Genomic DNA, 16365 nt, shown 5'->3' with positions numbered 1-16365 from the left:
AATAACACGGATGGAGACTATAGACTATAACAGTGGCAGATCTACGGGGGGGGGGGTTGATACGGAGGATAAATCCCCTCCCATGGCCGTGCTAAATTAAATCTTGTTTTGTAAATTTAGTAATCAACGAGTAAAATATAATACAACAAAATTAACGAAAACAAAATGTGCAATAAGTATTTGTAAGTCAAATATAAACAATTGCTTGATTGTCATATCGTAACAGTAACATTATTTGAAAGAGATCGTTTATTTCGACTGCTCGAAAATCTGTGATTAATTATTAAAACCCGTACTAATGCGCATCACTTTGTGCATTTAGAAATACACTCTTACACTAGCATTAGTTTAAAAAAATTTCAACTCTCAAATTTTCCCCTTTATTCATATTATTTAAAACTTACCTATAGTTTCAAGTAAAATCGATTACTAATAGTAGAACCGTCTGCAATAATCAAATGAGTCAACCTTAATAAAATTATATGGAAAATACCTCCTATTAATGTGTATGATAGTGAACGATTAAAACTTATACGAAAATCATGGAAAATGAAAATAATTTATTTATACGGTTCAGAATGTTTAGATCATTTGATATTTACGAATATTAGGAACTCGGAAATTCGAAAAGTATAATTTGAACTGTTTAGAGTTTAAAAATGTCGTCCAAATTAAAAAAACTTCATTACGTAGGTGATTGCATAAGGTTATCTATGTAAAAATTAGAAAAAATAATAATTAAAAAAAGCGGGCAAGTGGGTGCCGTTCTGCTGTACATTAGGGGGTGGGGTTGACCTCGGACTAGGGTAGATTAAATTTGAATGCAATGATAGGTATCATTGTATACGAAAAACGATTCTGAACGAAGATGATTTGTCAGCCTAGGATATAATTTCCAGTGGTTGGTGAAAAAGGTGGTTTATGTTTTAATGGCCTGAATACACCAAAATTTAAGTTCTTTTATAATTATTGTAAGCTAAACTTATGAAAAATCTTGTATTCAATTTTCAACTCTTAGCTACCTATACAAACATTTTTATGAATTATACCTACAAAATAATTTGCAAATATTCATAATTTTGACGAATTTTCGTCAAAATTTGAACTTCAAATGCTAATAAAAAAAAATTGTGCCTATGTATTCTTATAATTTTTTAATCACTATAAGAATAACATATGAGGAACTTTGTATACAATTTTCAAGTATTTTGATAGGGCCAAAAAAATTTTATCAACACTTCAAAAAAAAATTTTCAGAAAAATTGAAAATTTCAGTTGTCTATAAATAGCTAAAAAAAAACTCAAAATATTTTGAAAATTAAATCATGTAAAGAAAATGCCAATCTAAATAATTGGTAAAATTTTCAAGTATCTACGACTTATACTTTTTGAATAATAACAAATATTTAAAATCGTTTGGGATAAATCGTTGTCGTTACGCTATTTAGTAAAAATTTAAAATTCAAACGCACATAAAATTTTTCCTTTAATGATGTTATGAGTTTTCTCTATAGCTACTTGAAGGAAAACTTATGAAAAACTTAGTGTTATAATTTTAATCCTTAGTTATGAACACAAAAAATTTTATGATTTTTCAACTTCAAAATTACTTGCAAATTTTCGCGTTTTCGACAGATTTCGTAAAAATTTGAACTATAAACGCTTATAAAAAAAAATTGTGCCTAACGATTTTTAATTTTTTTTAGCTACAATAAAAACAACTCATAAGGAAACTTGTATTAAATTTTCAAAAAAATCAAAAATTTCAGTGGTCTATAAATAACTCAAAAAAAGTCAAAATTTTTGGAAATTTAACTATATACAGATATACAGATACCACTGACATTAAAATTTGGTGAAAATTTCAAGTATTTTCAGTGATTAGTTTTTGAATTACAACCATAAAAAAATCGATTTGGTCGAAAACTGGTTTTGCGTAAAAATTGCCGTTTTTCCGTCATTTTTTTTTTGTTTTTCTCGATTTTTTTGAAAACTGTTGGAAAGTGTTAACTTTTTACCTCTATAATGCACCAAGGAAACCGCCCCCATAGTTTGAAATTGGAGCATTATTTCGACTAGTTATGCTGTACACAGACACAAAAAAAACAAAAAAAAAACACACATCATTGTAAAATCAATACATTCATCACTTCGTTCAGAATCTAAAACTGTAATACTTATAAAGTTAGGTTATTATATGACAAATGTAAAATTAATTTTAAAATGCATTATGTACTTGTTTGATAATATTTTTAACTTGGATTTTAATAAAAAATAATTTTACATTATTATATAATTTATATATTTATTAGTTTATTATTATATATATCTACGACATCTCAAAAATCATATTATTAAAAAATTGAGCTTAATCTAATACCTAACCCTATACAGTGTTCATGTCATAATCGTCAATACACTGTTTATAGATAGTTACTACAAATTAAAATGACACAGTTATTACTTCAACAGTCGACATTATAATACATTATGGAAGAAATAACTGAAGTGACTGAAAACCTTTTCAGTGTTATTCATAGTCAAATTAGACCGGGTTTAACAATAGTTTATCTTTTTTGTCATTCATAGACGATAAACTTTACTTAGACCACAGACTAAGTTTAACGATAAATCTGATTTATAAACTAGATAAATACTAGGTTTAAAGCTGGTTTATTATAAAAATCACTATTATCTTATTATCATTTAATTTATTTCATTCGTATTTTAAAAACTTGTACGTTTTATACTTACGAAAATGGATATCGGTAATGTACAAGATGTTAGACGAGTAAGAAATTTAAGAAATGTGTATTTTATTAGAATGCGGAAAATATATAAGATTCGTAAAAATCTTTACAACGAACTTACTAATAGTGAATTTCGAAAAAAATATCGATTTTCGAAACAGAATGCTTACAAATCGTAAACGAAATTCGTGACTTTTTACCTCGAACAGTTTACAATCTCGGAAAACCAATTTCGCCGAGCTTACAATATTGTTGATTACACTTCGTTATTTCTCTATAGATGACAAATATCTAATTATTGATTATATTTATAGTAATAGTTCATTTATGAATTTAAAACAAATTAAAGTACCTATATTGTTATAATTTAAGGTTCAGAACGACAATGAAGACTTACATATTGATAATCAGCCGACAGTTAGTCGATGTTTGAGTCTAGTTTGTAGAGCATTAGCATCAATAAAAAATGATTATATTAATGATAATAAGTTTCCATTGACCAACGAACAGTTAGCAACTAAAAAGACAGATTTTCGTAGAAAATTTAATATGCCCTCAATAATTGGTGCGATAGATTGTACACATATACGGATCAAACAGGTAGCGAGTGACTATACTCAATTGTACAATAATAGAAAAGATTTTTATTCAATAAATGTTTAAGTAAGCCATACAACATTACAACATGTATTGTAATAGAGTATTTATTAAAATACTCAAATTTATGAAATATCAAGTTGAAGTCTTGTTAAAATTATATTTAATACTTATAAATAATAATAATTAATAATTAATAATTTCGGTAATTTGTGATGCAAATTGTCATATACCTATTGCATGTAATTGCTCGTTGGAGAGGAAGTGCACACGATTCAAGGATTTGGAACGAAAATCTTATCAAGGAACAATTTGAAAATGGATTAATAAACGGTATCTTACTCGGTGATAGTGGTTATGCTTGTACTCCGACATGTTAACACCAATTCTCAATCATCAAAACGATGTGGAGCGACAATACAATTACACACACATCAGAGCAAGAAAAACAATAGAGAGATTACTTGGACAAATCAAGCAACGTTTTCGCTGTCTATTGCGAGGAATGACCATAAGTCTCGAGAACGCTAAAGTTGCTATAGTAGCATTATCAGTGTTACACAACGTGAAATTACATTTTAAAAAACACTTACATATCAATATTATAAATCTTAACGATAACAATAATAGTAGCACAGAAAATAGTAGTGAAGATGATGATTATAATTAAGAAAGTGAAAGTGATAGTTGTGCAGATGAGGATAATTATAATGTTATACAAATAAAACAAAATAGAGGTAATGTAGCAAGAGCGCAGTACATACGACAGTTTTGTTACTAAACGTATGCAATATACAATATACTATAATATGTATATTATGGGTAGATTCCATATTATCATATTATATTGGTAATTTAGTTAATATTATTATGTAAAGAATTTATAAGTGATATCTTTTAAGTAGGTAGGTACATTATTATTTGATCTATTATTTGTATCGGGGGGTTTTTTTTTAATTTCAAATTTCATAAAAAAAAAAAAAAAAAAACACTTGGCATAAAATTAATTAAATAATACTAATTATAGAAAAGTATAAAATATTAAGGAATATAAAATTAACATTTAATAATAATATAATAATATTATTAAACTATAGTTCAAACTTTTTTTATTTTTATTCTTGTAACTTTTGTAAATAAAAACAAATCTCCAAATAAATGTTATTACTTAGGTATCTAAATAACTAATAACAACAAGCTTCTAGTTTTAACTCATTCATGTTTGTGTCACAATTTTTATTTTCAATTACTTTGATAAATGGTGTGAAGGTTTTAGTTAATAGCTCTTTCTCCTCACTTTCCCAATCAACCCTTTTTTTCATTCATTTTAAAATACAATCACGTAATTTAAATCATAATTTTAAATAAATAAATACCACTAATAAACTCAAAAATAAATAAAATAATAAAAAAAAATTAAAAAAAATTTTTTTTTTCAACTAAAAATAAATTCATATAGGTAATCTAAAAATATTTGACAATAATTCATAAAATATAACGATAACAATGACATAAAAAAAAACACCTGGGAAAATTGTAACGTTCGCATTAAAATAATAGAACATAGAATGTATTTTTACCTTTTTTTTAGATTGGCAACAATCAGTAAAAATATGGAAATTTTGGTGGCTCTATGGCTGTTTATAATAAAACTAAGATAATCTACAGTTTTTTCAAAACTGTGAAATTCTTCGCCTTTTTTGTCAATGTACTCCATCATTCGTAAATTGTTAGGCTCATATACACCATTAGGTGTTTTAATGGAAGGTACGTAAAAATTGTATTACTGAAATAGCTTGCATTTCATCAAAATCGCTGGAATCTGCCTCTGGCTTAGATGCTAAAAGTACTATGAAATTTATACCACACAGATGGCCACAGGTAATTTTATTAACATTAGGTATACTTATTTACAGGCACGGCACTAGAATTTTTTTCCAGGGGAGGCAGAGTGGGGCAAATATTTTTTTTACGTGGGCTAAAATTTTTCAACAAATACTGAGGTTATTTTAATGAAATATAACTATTTTCGTATCATATAACATAATATAGCTATTATCTATATAGTACATACGTTTTATATTGTATGCTCTAAGAGTCTAAACAGATAATATATACAAACTTTTGAATAGTTAAAAATGTTTTAAGAATAATGTCAAATATTTTTTTTTGTACCTTATGTAATAAAATGTCTAATCACAGACCTTCAACAACTATATTCATAATGATGACATGATACACAAAAATGATAAGTTCTTTATGACTTTAATATTACATACCTTTGTGAATGAATAATTATGTTTCTTTTACTTACCTACATTTCATAAATATAAATTAAAGTAGTTGTGTTTAGTAATGAACAATTTGTTTCAATCATCTTTAATGCAATGATTGGGATACGTTTATTTGTTCATTTTCATCTAGTAATTAGTACTCAATAAAGGTAATAAAAAATAAATAAAAGATTTTTCTTATTTTACAAATTTCAAAACACATTTTATTGAAATTGTAGTAAATTTTTTCCTTATTAGACAAATAATAAATTTAATTTATTCCTGAATATTTTTAGTTGTGACAAATATATTATATAAGCTAAATATTGATATTTTACACAATATCTATCGTACATATTTTTTAGTGGGGGGGCTGGCGAAGGGGCTGATCTGTTTTCTGGGGGGGCTAGAGCCCCACCTTGCCCCCCCTTGGCGCCGTGCCTGCTTATTTAGTGCTTAGTATAACGATTTATTCAACCCTCACAATTGTGAACTAGATTTAGAATTATACTTTTAATTTTTGAGAGTATAAACAAACTTTAATAAGTAAATTTTTAAATTAAACTCAGGTCACTTTTAAATTTGATAACTGAACTGTTTTTTATTTAATAAAAATATTCATTGATAATCCTTATTCCATCAAAATATCGGGCCTACCCACGAAAAATTGTCTAGCTACGCCACTGTCGGTTCATGGTTTCAGATTTTTTATTTTTGTAATACTATATTTTAATTTACAGTTGTTCTACATCTTAAATAAATACAATCACATATTATATAATATATAAAAGATTTATTTTAATAAAAAATATAAAAATGTCATATTAATTTACTAATTATAATAGCAAGTTGAAAATTTACAAATAAATAATATTATGTATTTAAAATGGCAATTATAATAACTAATTATTTTATTACTAGTGGTACATAAATCAAATTTTAACAAAAATGTGGATGTCTGTTGAATAGAAGGTATCTACCTTATAATGGAGTAAATCATAGTAATTGAAGACATAAATGTAATAGATGTGTTAAATTTTAATTCAATGATAGGTAAGTAATAATTCATTGCATATGAAAAACGAATCATAATGAATGTATTTTTATACTTCAAAACAAAACTTAAAAATATCTCACTTAGAAAATCGAGTACAAATAATTTAAAAATAGCCGGAATTTCAAACGATAAATTCAACAATGTAAAAGGTCTACCCTGAGCGGAAGCGCAATAGCAAATAACTTGTAGGCTGGTATCAATACACATCATAGAAAACATTTAATACCAATATTATTACATAATCCACTTTGGTTCATGGCTGTATTCTAATAATATTATGATAATATAATTTTATTATGTACTATGAATTATAATTTTATTACAAATTGTTTTGGTCTAGTCTTATAATGCAGGTATTAGTTATTTTTTTACAATGCTAAAATATGTACCTAGCAGTAAGTACTGCATAATTTGTGTTGTACTGCACATTAGCGCAAACTCTGGGTTAAACCTTAGTTTTCGACGATATCTATTGTTTGCTTAGTTATAAATCATAATTGTGTTATTAAATACGTCATGCTCATATCTAGTGTTATGGGTTACGAGATATCAAGGCTAAGTTAGTATGACCATGAAACGTGTCGGGATAGTAAGCGCATCAATTTTTATACTGCAATAAGAATGCAATTATGAGTGTGGTCACCTAGTCTTCACAATGCATCTTTATATTATAATAATTATAATAATAATAAAATATACCTAATCTAATACTTTGGTCATGTTTAATATCTATCACTTTATAATAAAATTTAGTAAAACTTTGGTCTTGAAAAAATTCTCAAATAAGATTATTATACTTTTAGTATAAATTGAATAGGCACTTAAATTTATTAAATGTAAATCAAATATACAATTTTATCGAAATAATAAATGAAAAAAACTAGATTTATTTTTTTGGCCAATTGCTCGTTAAGAATATTAACTAACCCAACGTTTCCCAAACTTTTTCTCTGCCAAACCTCCTTAATAAAAAGTAAAATTTTCGTTTTTATGTATACTATATGGTATTTTTAATTTACGATTGTGGACCCCTTCTGGTACCCCTAGTGGTTCAGGGACCACAGTTTGGAAAACACTGAACAAACTCGTTTTAAGAGGACACCGCGCCACACTGGTCATTTTCCGCCGTAAAAACATGTCCACGGAATTTTAGAAAAATAGCATCAAAAAGTGGTTTTAGAGTAAAAATACCTATTATGAAATTCATAGAGAACAATATTTAAGAGGGCATCTGGTTTATGTTTTTTTTAAAATATTACGTATTAAAAAATTATGAGTTATTTTAAGAATGTTAAATAAAATGTTTTTATTCCTTTAATTACGAGCTGTATATTAAGATTAGTACAAAACCCAAACCAGGTCCCCTCCAAAATATTGTTTCTACAAATTTCATAATAGATATTTTTACTCTAAAACCACTTTTTGATGCCATTTTTCTAAAATTCTGTGGACATATTTACGTCATTAGATTCATAGTAGCAGATATAACTCGCTGTATTCTAGGAGTAAACTGTAGACTTCCTAACACACTTCAATTTACAAATTTACAAATTGAAATTATTTATTGTAACACTAACAATTTCTTGTAGATAGCTTTACATGCTTTACAATACCATTGATTACTCCATCCGATATATAAAATACATAAATAATATGCTATAATTAAATACCTATTATTGCGAATAAAATTAAATAAATCCATACTTGAATAGTTTTAACAAAATAATATTTAATTTAATTTTTTTTTCTTATTTTTCTATAACACTTCAGTATATAATACATAAAATATTATAATTAAATATGAATGATAACTATAAAGTGAAAATATTAAATATATTTGACTATAGTTAATAGTTTATAGTATAAACAATATTTTATAATTTAGTTAAATTTATGTGTCAGAAAAATAACACACATAATTGTTTTACTTAATAGGTACCTACAAATTATTTTATAAAACAAAGAATCATAACAATTACATTTAATAGTTTTAATAATATAGGCTTAATATGTGAAATTTTAATATATTATTAAAGAATATATACAATAAGTAATAATTTCAAGACTTGATATGATTAGCATACTGGTATACTGAATTGTAGTAGGTAGTAGGTACCTATGATTAAACGTTGATTAACTTATTAATATTATAACAAGATAATAAAAAAAAAAAATAAAAAAAAAAATCAATTCTTGTAAATTAAATGTTTTTAACAAAACTTAGTTAAGAATATACAGCTTTCATAGATAAATTATTAATAAATAATAATATATTAAAAATAATTTGAAATAAAACATAACAATACTTGTACTCATGTATAATATTAATTATTCCATAAATGTATTCTAAATTTTACCTAGTATAAATAAACATCTTTGAGATCTTGTGATTTAGCAGTAGCTATAGATATTATATCTTTATTAATTAATAAATATTATACTTTAATATTATTTTTATTAGGTACTTACAAATAATCTTCAGGATTTTAGTTAATGTTTTAATGAATCACTAGTTTCCATAAATAATTAATAAACATTATAAAGTTGTTATTATAAATAATATACAATATATATTGTACAGTTTTATGGACTATTTGTTTATTCAAATTAAAAAAAAATCAAATCCAAAACACATTACAGATTGCTTGAAAAATCACTTAGCATTTAATAAATCCATAATGATTTGACGGTCACTTAAATATATGATTTAGTGACTTGGGATGAATCCATAACAATTTATTAAATTATTTAATTTATTTATTTTTCATGTAATTCAGAATTTATCCAAATTATACTTCATGAATACTTTATAGGCATTACTAAATGTCTTCTAACTTTAATGTTGCCTCAAATTTAATACATACAAAAAAAAAAAACATTTAATAGTTTTTCATAGTGCACGGATGTGTTTTCTGCGGATTCGTGTCTCGTGTAAGTATTGCCATAAGAAATGCACTTTTAAAAATGTCTAATAAAACCAATAAAATCAACAATTTGACGGAAATTGTGTGTGTATTAAAAGTTAAATATACTCAAACATATTGTTGTTATTTTGACCTCGAACTGATAACATTATGCATTTATGTGGCGTATTGATTACAAAAACTGACATAATTTACACATAAAAGTATAGATCCGACTCCCCGACCGGCACGTACTTAATCTTTTTAAAACGGTCTTTTTAAGACCGTGCTTTTCGATAACATTAACCGTAATTATAATAAGTGGCGACCACTGTATCTTAGATACTCTATGTTTCTAACATAGATAACATTAAAGAATATTAAATGTTAAAACTGATTACATTGAAAAACAAAATTTGTATGTTTAGTAAAACCATGACAAATAAGATTATTATTATATTATGTATAATTATTTGTCATGATTAAAACATTGTTAACATTGTTTACATACTAAATTTTTATTGCGCAGTATTAATTTTTTTTATGTATATGTATATTTATAAATAGATTATTGTTTGTGAAATTCTTCGCCTTTTTTGTCAATAAACTCCTCGGATATTGTTAGGCTCATATGCACCATTAGGTGTTTTAATGGTACGTAAAAATTGTACTACTGAAATAGCTTGCATTTCTTCAAAATCGCTGGAATCTGCCTCTGGCTTAGATGCTAAAAGTGCTATAAAATTTATCGCTTCTTCAAGATTATCCACGAGATTGGTGTCATTAGCTGGTGCAGTTTCATCCAACCATTTTTCAGTATCATGTAGCGTTTCACCTACATAAAAATAAATTATTGATTTTAAAATTGTTGAATAAATAGTTTTAAAAAAGTAATAAAATAAAGTAGATAACTCTGATATACAGTATGTGTTTGTGTAATATATATACACTTATATCACAATTCACAGGCCACAGCTCGGGTACATCATTCTTGAGTGGGTAAGTTGTAAGTTACTAAAAATATATATGTAATAAATTTGAATTCAATGATAAATCATTGCGCGTATGAAAAACGATTCTCAATGCAGACATCAGCCTGTATAGTGTAGGTATATTACCTATAATACAAGTATAGTATTTTATGATTTAAATACATATTGATATTAAAGTACTTATCTTATTTATTTTACTGTTAGTAATACCTACCATATTGAATTATTTTTTCCAAAAATATTCATTTGAAAACGTTATTATAGGTATGTGTATAATACTATAATGTATAAAATATAATAATATATTATGTTAAACGTTTAAAGTAAGGTACTCACTATATTATTTTTAAGTTACAAAAAAATAACAAAAACATTTTTATTCGTATAAATATTTTTCAACTTCTTATGAGGAACCGTGTATTAATATATATATATATAGGTATATTATCAATCGAAATTTGCGACATTTATAGTAACAAAATAAAATAAAAATGCCAAATGTCTATGAATCGGTCAAAAATACTCAAAATATTTAAAAAAAATTAAGCCATGTATAGAAATTAATAGTACTAAAAGCTTACTGAAGTATTTAAATGTCTATAGACCTAGGGTCATTGGTTTTTGAATTAGGTACTCTTAAAAAAAAAAATAAAAATTTAAAGTGAGTTTTTTTGGTGAAAAATGTTATTTTTTCTTTTTACAATTTCTATTGAATGAATTTTTTTTCAAAGATCGATTATGTTTGTTTTATAGAAGTTAGATTGTGTTTAAAAAAATCTAGATAAAAACGTAATTAAAAATATTATACTGCATACTTACAGCATAGGTTTAACATAGGAAAAATATGTGCCTAGTTCTTAATCATAAAATTAAAATCAGCTTTAGTTATTCATAATATTTAATAGGCATGACGTGTTTGTTTCCTCAGAGTCAATACTGCGTTTTTTCCACTCAAATACTCAAAATTTAAAAAGTAAAACTTTCAAGATGAATTACATAGGTAGTCCTATGCTGTCAATGAGAAATTCACACTAGTCACAGTGATGACACAAAACAATTTACGATGTACAAAACTTTCGATCACACATTTTTTAAAATTTTTTTTTATATAAGCTTAAGTTATACTTATATTATAACTAATTATTATGTTGTTAGTAAAATAGTTGATATTATACACTGAGCAGTGTGTGTTAGTTCTATTATTACATTATTAAATATTTATACACCACTATCTTCATTTTCAATTAGACATTTGTCAAATAGCGATTCCTGAGAAATTTTTGGCAAATTTAAATTTCTTATAGGTGTTATCGTTGGTGGCGTTGGGTTTTTAACAACCGTCTATTCAGTTCTAAATTTATTCTTTTCCATATCCTATACTCTGCTTATTATATTTTGGTATTGATCGAATTGGAGTACTTTATTTTTTTTTATTTTACATCTAATTTGATCTTCAAAAAACCACCAGGTCCTGGAGTTGGCCTAAAAGGTGATCAATGTGTTCAAGTGATACACAAACAAAAATTTAAATATAATTACGTAAAACCCATTTCAATTACTTTCTTGTCTTCTCCTTGTGGTTGCTTAGTCATTTTTAAGTCTGTTAATTATTTTCTCTTCAAATATATATTTAAAAATAAATGTAAAAGTACTTAATTTAAATTTAAAAAACGAGTTATTATATTACCTGCTAAAATATTATAAAACTATTAGTTTATATTACCGTTGTTACTGTTTCTATATTTATCCAATTTATTTAGCAGATAAGCAAATATTTCTTTTTTAGTATTATTTTTATAATAGCTCAAAATTATAATGATAAAAAAATAAAAATTATAATATTAACATATAATTAGTTAATATAAATATATTTATCTTAAAACATTAACAGATTTCTCGTAAGTAGTCCATATAAAAACCATAAAATTTAAATATATATAAAGGCAATTTTAATTTTTTATAGATATTATTTTAATTCATTAGTTTGTACAAAACTACTTATTACAATTTTAAATATTAAATAACTATGCTAATTATTTTTTTATAATTTAAAAAAACATTATTTGCGGGTATTTCAAATTTTTACGTCATCATAGTAATACGAATTTTACTGTACTTACACAATAGCGTTTTTGATTTATTTAAACAATAGGCGTGTTTACGGGAGGGGCCGGGTGGGCACCTTAGATCATATATAATGGATGGAGCCACAACTTAATATTTTGATGCATACATTACAACGAGTCGCGAGTTATGATGTGATCTCTACTGCGTATGCGTAAACGACTTGTTGCACATTTTTCCCAATAATGATAAAATATAAAAATAATATTACGTAACTAATATTTTGTTTTTAACATCGCTTGCGCATAATGTGTGCATCATCGACAATCGACATTATGTGTAAAATAAATGGCATGGCTCTATCCATTGTATATGATCTAAGGTGGACACTGCCCCCCTCCCCCCCGGCAGACTGTGTCTCCAACATGGGCGCCTATAGGTAATATATTAAAGGGAGTCAAAATAAAAAAATTCTCAAATGTAAGATATAAAGATAATAATAATATTATGGTAATATTTATTGAGCTACAAGTTCATAATAATATGTTTTGTTCAGAGGGGGCAAGTGCCCTATCTTGCCCTCCCCAATGGGCGCCCATGCTATAAGCTGTAGGTATACCTACAGCTATACTTATTATGTGTGAACTATAACAAATATTCAATTCTCAGTTTCGATTATAATTTAATAGGTCCTACCTATATGATGATATACAATTATTGTGTGTTCTGTAAACTGTTAAGTGTCAGCTTCCCAGTCTATGACATCCAAAGAATTAGTAAACATAGTTCTATACTTCCATCTATAATACAAAATATTGATTAATTTTAATAATTTACTTGTTAATAATTATTATTTAAATAGTCTTTTACAAATCATTTATACTTATCATCACATTTGCATACCACTGAACTGTCATCATCTAAAACAACATTACCTTCATTGGCATACTACACTGTTATATACTTTCATTATGTATTTATTTTGTAAATTTGGTTTTAAATTTGTTTAAATAAGAAATTAATAAGCTGCATGTGGCTTTCATTATAGTCAGATATGGCTCATGTCTTATTTATAAAATCAAAATTTACTTACTATTGTTATGAATTTTTATTTTTTTGATAAGCATTTATAAAAATTATCAAATTATATAACATGTATTTATAAACATTTTGGTTCTTGGCATAATTGTATTTATCCATGTGGCTCACGAACACATTCACGTAAGCAACCCTTGGTATATTGTCATTTATCATCATTATTTTATAACTTAAATATCTAAAACAATAATCTTCAGAACTTTCTAATTAGGTACTCTTTAATTCAGTTTAGATTCCATTGCATGCTTTTTATTTCGCAATCAAGTCATAATTATATCTTAAAATTTTTTACTAATATACTTAATATTTTGTATATAAGGTACAATATAACAGATTAAATTTTTTTTTTAAATTATATAGTTACAAATAAGTAATCTAAATACATTATAACACTGACAAGGTATAGTATATAGTATATTATTGTTAATTTTACACTTTTTTCTGTACCTGTGATGAACTACTACAATTTGTCTATAGCTCACGAAACATGACCGTGGTAGATTAACCAGTTATAAGTAGGTCCATAGACCTACCTAATGTCACCACTTGACTGACATGAAACTCACTATTCATATTGTAATATGCATATTGCATTTACAAATATTTTTAGAATAAATTGTTATCTTATCTTGTTGACAATATTAAATAAAGTTAATTAGTTTTCTATACTTAAAATCACATTTATATTACTGCATTATTAAATATTATATTATACATTTAGATTTTTAAAACATTAAAATTAATAATAAAATTTCAATTTTCTTTATATCGTCATTTTTAAATATAATAATACTAAATACTTTTACTACCTACATACATAATATCTCAATAGTATAGGTATATGTATCTACCATTATGAAAAACTTAAATATAATTAAGAATTACATAATATATAATATAGCCTTGATTTTAAGAATAATCGACAAATATTTAAACAAATTTCAGAAACTATATGACTTCAGTGAATCACTCAAGAAATAATCAATAAAATAAGTAGGTAGTTCTGATTTATTGAAAGATGGTTAAACAGAACATATAATGTGAAAAAAAATTCCATCATCAAAAATTATAATATAATAATAATATAAAGTTTTCTTAGTAACTTGGTTGTTTGAGAAATGGGCATCTTACATTTTTAGTGTCTATCAAAAACAGCCAAAATACTACAAGACAGTTAGAATATGATCATTTTACCCACTACACTAGGTTAATAATAATAAAAATGAGGTATAGTAATTGGGGGCTGTGACTGATATAAAAAAATTAATTTTCTATTATCTCTTGTTTAGAATTTTCAACGTATTTATTGAAAATATTTCTAAATCTACGAAAATGCAATTCCTGATATAGACTGGCATGAAGTTGCTTGCTCTAACTCTTGTCAATCCTGTTTGATAAGGGCATAGGCAAAACTAGACAATTTTATTAGGACAGGCCAAGTAATAGATATAAAAAAAAATTCTAAGTTTTTAATTTTTATTTTAAATTCTACTAACTACTATAAGCCAGTATGATTCTATATGATATCCAGCCAGTACCTATCAGGTCAGGCCTGACCCATAGTTTCGCCTATAGATAAGGGTCTATGTCCGGCTCTCCTACATAGATCTTTTGCCAGGCCTGGCTCAAGGAGTAGGCAACATAGGTCCACGCCTAGGGCGGCATTTAACATTTTTCTATTATAGATTAAAAAAAACATTTGATACCTATAGTATGTAGGGGGCAGCAATAATCAAGTTTAAAAAGTTTTAACTCAAGTATATTTATATATTTGAGCCGTTCCTGTCTTTTACCACTGTTGTAGTCAAGTGATCAGTACCGATGTGTTTATGCGTCCTTGCGGCTCGTGTGTGTGATAATCCTATTATCTCATGAAGTCTGGAAAACATATTACTCACTCTGTTACAAATCTTCTGCATCATTAATTATCCATGAATTGTTGTACGTTTCTTTCTGTATTATATTGTATTGAAATGAAATGTGTCGCAGTACCTATTATGTTGTAATACAGGGGCGCGTTTGAAAACTTAACTATAGTTAACTCGAGTAACCCAACGTCGTTCGGCATATAACAGTTAACTCTGCGCTATCGTTCGGTAACACATAGTTGTTGACTCCGGGTTAACCCGACAACCCTAAATAAATAGGTATGTTATTTTAACTCCACTGATAACAACAGAATTAACTCAACTCTAACGTACTCTACTCTGATTATCATATTCGAACGCACTCCAAGGTAACATGGAGATCATGTAGTAGATTACGAAAGTCAAGAACAAAGTCAGCTTTGGCCTGTTCATCGTTGCAGCGTTGTCGCGTACTGACCACAAACAAGTATACCTACCGACTAGTCACTAGTGGCCACTGAGTACTGAGTATGAGTAGTGAGTACTGGCGTTCTGCAGCGCTTCAGCCTTCAGACACGATTTAAATTTAAATATATTAAATCGTGGCTTCAGAATTTTTCGACTTTTCAAACGGCTTTTCAGAAATCAGAACTGATATTATAATTTATAAGTTATTTACTTATCTCTTATCGTTCTGTAAACTTTCACGCTTGTCGATTTACGGACGGTCGCCACCTTATCACGAAGTGTCCTAAGTGATAAGCGGCAAATAGTTCGGCAGCTG

General features: G+C 26.4%; 1 long non-coding RNA gene across 1 annotated transcript; it reads right to left on the bottom strand.

Moving 5' to 3' along the window:
• Nucleotides 1-8627: 8627 nt before the first annotated feature.
• On the bottom strand, nucleotides 8628-16224 carry LOC126551872 (uncharacterized). The gene is made up of 3 exons (XR_007605757.1): nucleotides 15936-16224; nucleotides 13333-15869; nucleotides 8628-10415 (listed from the first exon to the last, which is right to left on the bottom strand). It is a non-coding gene; the product is annotated as an uncharacterized LOC126551872 (long non-coding RNA).
• Between the last annotated feature and the right edge of the window lie 141 nt (nucleotides 16225-16365).

Source organism: Aphis gossypii, chromosome X (assembly GCF_020184175.1).
Source record: "Aphis gossypii isolate Hap1 chromosome X, ASM2018417v2, whole genome shotgun sequence".
NCBI classification, from domain to species: domain Eukaryota; kingdom Metazoa; phylum Arthropoda; class Insecta; order Hemiptera; family Aphididae; genus Aphis; species Aphis gossypii.
The sequence above is the reverse complement of the archived record's forward strand: the minus strand, read 5'-3'. Positions and strand labels throughout refer to the sequence as shown.